The sequence below is a fragment of the Pteropus vampyrus genome, unplaced genomic scaffold (genome assembly GCF_000151845.1).
Source record: "Pteropus vampyrus isolate Shadow unplaced genomic scaffold, Pvam_2.0 Scaffold43, whole genome shotgun sequence".
NCBI classification, from domain to species: Eukaryota; Metazoa; Chordata; class Mammalia; order Chiroptera; family Pteropodidae; genus Pteropus; species Pteropus vampyrus.
In genome coordinates, this window is record NW_011888824.1 from 10,437,576 (window position 1) to 10,445,651 (window position 8,076).

Sequence of the window (8,076 nt, forward strand, 5' to 3'; positions counted from 1 at the left end):
TTGTTCTGGTTCCTTTGCCCTCACTGGGGTTATTATTGCCACTCTGAAAATTCAAGAAAGACTTAAACTGATGTAGCCAAGCTCTAGAAACATTTCCATATCGAAGTTATGAATTCTAAAAATAATGTTTTAGAATTATGTGCTTAGTATTCAAGAGGAAAAATTTAGAGCAACCTGAGAGAGACATAGAGAGAGAGAGAGAGTGTTTTAGGAGCAGGAGGATTTAACTTTAGGGAAAAATAGTATTTGAAGCTTTGGTTACCTCTACCTGAAGGACAAAACAAGGAAATTAAACAAATTAGGAGTGAAGGAGACACTTATGTGCTCTTTGTGCCAATGGGATGACAAATCACTTCTGTTTCTTTAATACACAGTGAAGGCACCCTTCTTTAAGACATTTTTGTGGAATTAAACTATGGGCTCCTAGAGGTGAAGCTCATGTTTCACACCCAGAGAGCCTATGTTTCTGAATCCTAGCATCTAGTATAATCTGAGAACATAAAGTATGAAAAACATGATTGACGAATAAAAGGAATCAATGAATTAGTAACCATGTACTTACAAACTACTGTGACTATGATCTGCAAGGCCTTATTTAATAAAATCAGTTGATGACATTTGGCTTGAATGAACAGTTGCTTGGTTTTTTAAACTTACCATACTATTTTTCCTTGATTGTTTTTGTTTTTCTGAGATTAATAATTTTGAAATGAATATTAATGTAAGTAAAATCATTGTTAGAACTTTAGATGATATTTAAGTGCACCACAGTTTTAATTAAAGTAAAATAATAAAGTAAAATAGATCTGGATTTTAAAGGTACTTACAATAGATTAAATTTTCCTAATCTCTCATCTAAGATATTCTTAAAACTCTATCCCCTAATATACTAATGGCATTGCAGAAAAATTTCTCAGAGGTACAAATCCTATTAAAAGGAAAATTGCAAAAATTTTAAAATTCAGTAGAAGAAAATAAAACTACTTTAGATATTTTCAAATCTTTTCAATTTTCTTGAAAATATTAACATTGTCTATTTATTATTAATAATGGACATATTAGTTTTTTCTTTCACTCCAGATCCCTGACAATTAGTATTCAGACTTGTCTAATTCCTTTTTCCCAACCTTTCTACCTTTTATGATCCTATAGATGAACCCAAGAATACCTGGACACAATATATACCCTAAGTAAAAACACAGCACAGTTCCTTGTTTTAAAAAAATGTAGTTCTGTTCATTGTAATTGTCTTCTCTCACTTGTATAAGTCCACATTTAAAAATTTTCAGGACTGTATTTGATGTTTTAAGGTCAAGAACTGAACTTTTCTATGTTGAATTACTGGTAAATTTTCTATGTTGAATTACTTGGCAACCAAGTAAAGTTTCTTTATAGACTGGACTCACAAGCTCTTGTTTACTGTTGATCCAGAATCCAGTTCTCAAAGCAAATGCCATATGCACAATAGTCCCATTGTAGATTCAGAACCAAGTTCCATTTCAACTCCTACTAAACTCCTCCTCATCAGGCCCTGTTCTACAAACATCTGGTTTCAGTCAGGCACTTTAGAGTTACCTCAGAATGTCTTTATCAGCTCGCTTGGGTCATAAGTTCTTGAGATACCCAGCTTTTTAGAACAAAATTATTTTCCTGCTTACTTTCTACTTAGCTCTGAGTGTGCATGGCAATGTCACAATTCCACGAATCTCATGCATAAGCTAAAATGCCAATAGGGGTTGCTCACTGATGGTGTAATTTTGAGAAATCATTTTCTAACTTTTTCCTATGTTTTCCAAAGAGCTTATGTTAGTTTGGTAATAGGAAGGACATTTTTGTTTGTTTAGAAAAAGCCAGAAGCAGTGCCAAGGGTAGATAACAAGATATTTTGTATAGAAGGAAAAGAATCTTTTTTTTTTTTTTGGCTGCCAGTGAAATTTCTGATCTAATATTCTGGCAGACTATGAAACCACTTCAGAGAGAATTTAATTTCTTGCTAGAAATATAGAAACATCCTTTTTTTCTGCAAGGTGAAATGTTGGCCACCTCTTTTCTCACTCAGTTTCATTATAGTTTAGAAAATATTTCAAAATGTGTAAAAGGGGGAGGTAAATCAGCACACCAGAACAAACACATCAGGCCCTGACTCTGTTCTGTTTGGTGACCTCATGATTTAACACTTGAAATTGAATGCCCCTCCATGAACATTTAGGTCCCCACAGGCTCACTACACCTTTAGGTAACCTGCTTGGCATCTGAAGGCATTTAAATTTGACACTCTTGGGCTAGCATTTGATAAAAAAATGGCCTGAAAGATGATGTGACTAAGACATGTTAAGCAAAGCAACAGTGGTGCTAATTTCATCATCTGTTCTTCATTTCGTACATGGGAAAAACTAATTTCAGAAATAAGGAATTACAGCTAATTCAGTGTTCATGAACACATGCCTCTTATTTAACCTTATGATTTCCTCTCCTATATCTTCCTGTTTTTTAGTTAATTCTGTACACACTGCCTGGCTAATAGTCTTTTTTTTTTTTTTTTCTGGCTAATATTCTTAAAGCCTAATTTTACTCACATATTTATTGCTTATTCATTCTTTTTTTTTTTTTCATTCTTTACTGTGTGCCAGGCCCCTTTAGGTGCTAAGGAAGCAAAATGGATATGAAACTCACAGTCTCATATCCCCTATGGGATTGTGATAGTTGTTAGGAACTGTGTTCTGTGGAAATACAGAGAATGAAGATTATGACTATGCCTGGGGAAGTTTTCCAAAGGTGACAATTGAGCTGACTCTTGAAAGAGAAGTTGATGTTCAGCTGAAGATTAAGTCAGATAAAGGCATTCTAAGCTAAAAGAAGAGCAAATCCAAGGCATGGGTTCAAGAGAAGGCTTGGGAGATTCAAGGAGTCACAATTAGTTTGGTTTGACTGGAGTACCAAGGAGTAAGCAATGGGTAGTAAATTAATTTGCACTTTTCATTTGTTTAATAATTCATTTGAACAATTTTTTATGATTTCCTATATGCCAAACATTGAGGATACAACAGTAACTTATATAGTCACAGCATTTGTTGTAGAGATTACAGTCTAATGAGAAATGCAGAGAAGTAAAGAGGCAATAAAATAGAATGTAGTCAGTGTTATAATAAAGCAAATACTAGAGGTCAAGGAAACACAGAAGGATGTGCACAGGTAGACAAGAGTATGGTAGAATTTCTAATTTGCTACCCAGATCCCTAATAATAAATGAAGAACTTGTTTTTCCAGCATCTGAGAGTGCTGCCAGAAGACAATCAAACCATAGTGATGCCCAAGGTCATACTTCCTTCCAGGGACACCCTTCATCCAATGTTTGGTCAATGTGTTATATAAAGCTCTTGCCCCCTCGCTCCAACTTGGAGCCTTTCTAAAGGGCCATTGTAGCTACAGAACTCCCCATGGGTTGGGCTAAGAGGTCTTTGTTGATGCTGTAGCACAGCTCAACTTTTCCCTCTGCCCAATTCTGCCTGCTTCACCACCCTTCCACGAGTGGTAACCTAAAAGGAACTCTCTGATAAATGTTCTGAACATTACTCTGTTTCAGAGTTTTTCTGAACAGATTACAGTGTCCATGAATGTCATTCTAAGTAACTTGGATTTTGTGCTGTAATCAATTAGATCCAGGGAGGTCTTTTCACAGGGCAATAACTTGATTATATTAGTAAGTTGAAAGAGTACAAAACTGGAGGTAGAAAGATTAATTTGAAGGATGTTGAAACAGTCCAAGTGAGAAATGTTTAGAATCTGAATAGAGATAATAGTGAAGAGAGAAAAATGGATGTAAGAGGTATTATAAGCAATATTGGCAGGATTTGATGATTAAGTATAGGAGGCAGACAAGTGAAAATAATTTAGGTCTCCTAGAGTTTTGGTTTGGGAGAAAGAACAAATCTTGGTGCCATTAATCAAAATGTAAAACACAGTCAAACAAGCAGGAACATTAGTGAATATGACAAATTCACTCTTGGACCTGTTGAGTTTGAAGTAAATTCAATGCAATAAATGAAGATGATGCTTGGCAGATAGTTGAAAATATGCATTGAGAGATGCATATTTTAGTGCTAGATATATAGGTTTGGGAACTATTAGCATAGATGTAGTAGTTAAAAACATAGATGCACATGAACTCAGAGTATTGCTGTTCTTTTCTAAAATGGTTAGATCTCCATATTGCTCACCAAAGTAATTAACTCCTCCAACTGGCATTCAGACAAAACAATGATGGTTCAGCACTACGGACAGTGGCAGCATTGCTTGCATCACCTCCCCCCAAGTTCCAGCCCCCCATATTTTAGTTCTGTTAGATCAGGACTTCCTCATTATCTCTCCATGTCTAGCTTTCCTGCTTTGCCTCCTTCCACTCCCCTGGCCCATGTCATATACTTAAGTCAACTCTGTTGAAGTCATCTGGTTTAAGCTTTTCATTTTTTTTTTTTTTTTATCAGATAACAACCTGAGACCCAAAGAAGCAAAATAATTTGCTTAAAGCTATATACTTGGTTAGCAACAAAACTTGGGCCCAGATCTCCAGGATCATGGCTTAATGTTCTACAGTACAACGTGAGGTAGAGACGCCATTTTTCTAAGCAACAAGTTTCAAACTGACTAATAGTAATTTTTTTTAAAAAAAGGAAAGAAAAGGAAATAAAGAAAACAAACAATAGACATAAAATAAAATTAATAATAAATAAAAAATAACCTTTCACCTGATTCTTTTGATCTTAACTTGGCTTAGTCTTCTGCTCAGGGAAATTTTTAAAAAATTATTCGATAAATTATTATGTCCTCTCTTTTCTGAAATCCTTTATTAGCTATCCTAGATCTTTTCCCAATACATCATCTTTTTCCCCATACTATTCATTCTTATATCATATTCCTCTGACTTCTGAAAGATTTTTTGAGTGGATCTTCAAATTTATTGATTTGATTTTTGGCATTCTATAATTTTGCTCTTTGTTGCTTCCATTGCATTCTTAAAAAAACACTTTTTGCAATCCTATTCTTATTTCTAAATCATTCCTAATTAAATAGTTCCCATTTTAAATATACAATGTTATTTTTTAAAGTGACAGCTTGATTGAGATAAAATTCACATGCCATAAAATTCACTCTTTAAAGCATACAATACAGTGTTTTTTAGCATATTCATAAAGTTGTGCAATCATCACCACTGTCTAGTTTCAGAATATTCTTATCATCCCCCAAAGAAACTACATGTGGCTATTAACAATCCTTCCCCTCACCCTCTGGTCCAGCCCCTGGCAACCACTAATCTGTTTTTATAAATTTGTCTATACTGAACATTTCATATAAACAGAATCACAAAGCATGCGGTCTTTTGTGTCTGGTTTCTTTCATTTAGCATGTTTTCAAGATTCATCAATGTCATAGCATGTATCAGTCCTCTATTTGTTTTTATTGCTAAATAATATTCCCATGTGTGTATGATTTTGTTTATCCGTTCATTAGTTGATGGTCGTTTGTGCAATTTACATTTTTTCACTATTATGAATAATGCTGGTATTAACATTTGTCTATGGAATATTGTGTAAACATGTTTTCACTTTTCTTGGGTATATTTCATTTCTCTTGTGTATATACCTAGGAGTGTATAATTGCTAAGTCATGTGATAACTCTATGTTTAACTTTTTAAGGCACTGCCAAACATTTTTCTAAAGTGACTGCACCATTTTACATTTCTATCAGCAATATATTAGCATTCTAGTTTCTCAACGTCCTCATCAATACTTTTTATTGTCTGTCTTTTTTATTATACCCATCCTAATGGATATGAAGTGATATCTCATCATGATTTTATTCTCCTGATGACTAATAATGTTGAGCATCTTTACATATGCTTATTGTCATTTGTCTATCTTATTTGGATAAACATACATTTAGGTTATTTTAAAATTGATTGTCTTTTTATTGTTGAGTTGTCAGTTCTGAATAAGTCTCTTATCAGTTATGTGATTTGCAAATGTTTTTTCTCATTCTGTGGGTTGTCCCTTCACTTTCTCCAGGTTTCCTTTATTTATTTATTTTTTTCACTTAAGACAGGAAATATTTTATTCAAAACTATCAGAGAAACAGACAGGTTGGGTCTATAACAAAATATCATGTTTAAAGCATAGGCCAGTAATTATATGTGAGAATATACACTGCTACATACAAATTAACTGATCAGATCAGAACTTTTCAATGTTTAAATCAGAATAAGCTTCCCTGTAAAAGCAGCACCTATGTGACATTTTAACTTTAGTATTCCTGTCCTTTGACAGAATCCACACCAACCTTCTCATAGTCCTTCTCAAGGGCAGCCATGTCCCCATAGGTGTCAGAAAACTTTCCTCCTCCATGCCCTTCCCCACGTACCAATGAACAAAGGCACACTAGGCATATATCAGGTCAAACTTGTGGTCCAGGCAGGCCCAGGCCTCAGCAATAGCTGTGGTGTTGCTCAGCATGCACACAGCTCACTGTGCGTTAGCTAGGTCTCTACCAGGTACCACAGTGGGAGGCTGGTAATTAATGCCAACTTTGAAGCCAATGGAGCACTAATCCACAAACTGGGTGGTATGCTTGGTTTTGAAGGTGGCAATGGCGGCATTGACATCTTTGAGAACCACTGTACAACAGGAAGTGAGGCATGTATTTACCATGATGAGGGGCATGTTTCACTGTCTGGTTGGCTGGCTCAAAGCAGGCATTGATGATCTCTGCTACAGAAAGCTATTGTTCATGGTAAGCTTTCTCAGCAGAGATGACAGGGGCATATGTGGCCACAGGGAAGTGGATGCGGGAATAGGGCACCAGGTTGATCTGTCAGATCAACATTCAGGGCTCCATCAAATCTGAGGGAAGCAGTGATGGAGGATACAATTTTATCTATCAACTTATTTAGTTTAGTATAGGTTGGGCTCTCAATGTCAAAGTTTCTATGACAGATGTAATAGATGGTCTCATTGTCAACCATTAAGGCACAATCAGAGTGCTCCAGGGTGGTGTGGGTGGTGAGGATGGAGTTGTAGGGCTCAACTACAGCTGTGGAAACTTGGGGTGCTGGGTAAATGGAGAACTCCAGCTTGGACTTCTTGCCATAATCAAGAGAAACGTTCCATCAGCAGGGCGGTGAACCCAGAACCAGTTCCCCCACCAAACTAAGGAAAACCAAGAAGCCCTGAAGACCTGTGTACTGGTCAGCCAGTTTCTGAATTCAGTCCAAGACAAGATCAATGATCTCTTTGACAATGGTGTAGTGTCTACAAACATAGGTATTAGCAGCATCTCCTTGCCTGTGATGAGCTGCTAAGGGTGGTAGAGCTGGTGGTAGGTGCCAGTGCGAACTTCATCAATGATCATGGATTTCAGGTCCGCAGACACTGCCCTGGGCACATGCTTGCCAGTGCCTGTCTCACTGAAAGTGTTGAAGGAGTCATCTCCCCCGCCAATGGTCTTGTCACTTGGCATCTGGCCATTAGGCAGAATGCCATGTTCCAGGCAGTAGAGCTCGCAGCAGGCATTGCCGATCTGGACACCAGCTTGGCCAACGTGGATGGAGATGCACTCATACACGGTTGCTGCTTTGCAGCTGCTGAGCAGATGGCTGAGAGGAAAAGAAGTTGTTACCTCTTATAGTGCAACTCTTAGGTGGTTGATGTAAGAGAACCTCTCCAGGTTTCTTTTAAAGCACAAAAATTTTTAATTTTTATTAAGTCCAATTTATCTGTGCGTGTGTGTGTGTGTGTGTGTGTGTGTGTGTGTGTGTATGCACGCATGCACACGTGCATGTGTGCTTTTGGTGTCAAAGAGACCATTGCCTAATCCAAGATCATAAATATTTATGCCTATGTTTTAAGAGTTTTATACTTTTAGCATGTAAAATTAGGCCTATGACATATTTTGTGTTTAATTTTGCATATGGTGTGTCTGTGGTGTAACATTCTTTTGAATCTAGTTGGTAACCCAGTATCTTTCCAATACTTGACATTATGAGATTTTTCCAAAGTTTTTTTTGTAGTGTTATTATTAACTGT

The 8,076-nt window shown here is 36.4% G+C and overlaps 1 pseudogene; it reads right to left on the reverse strand.

Moving 5' to 3' along the window:
• Positions 1-6,298: 6,298 nt before the first annotated feature.
• On the reverse strand, positions 6,299-7,643 carry LOC105291171 (annotated as a pseudogene).
• Between the last annotated feature and the right edge of the window lie 433 nt (positions 7,644-8,076).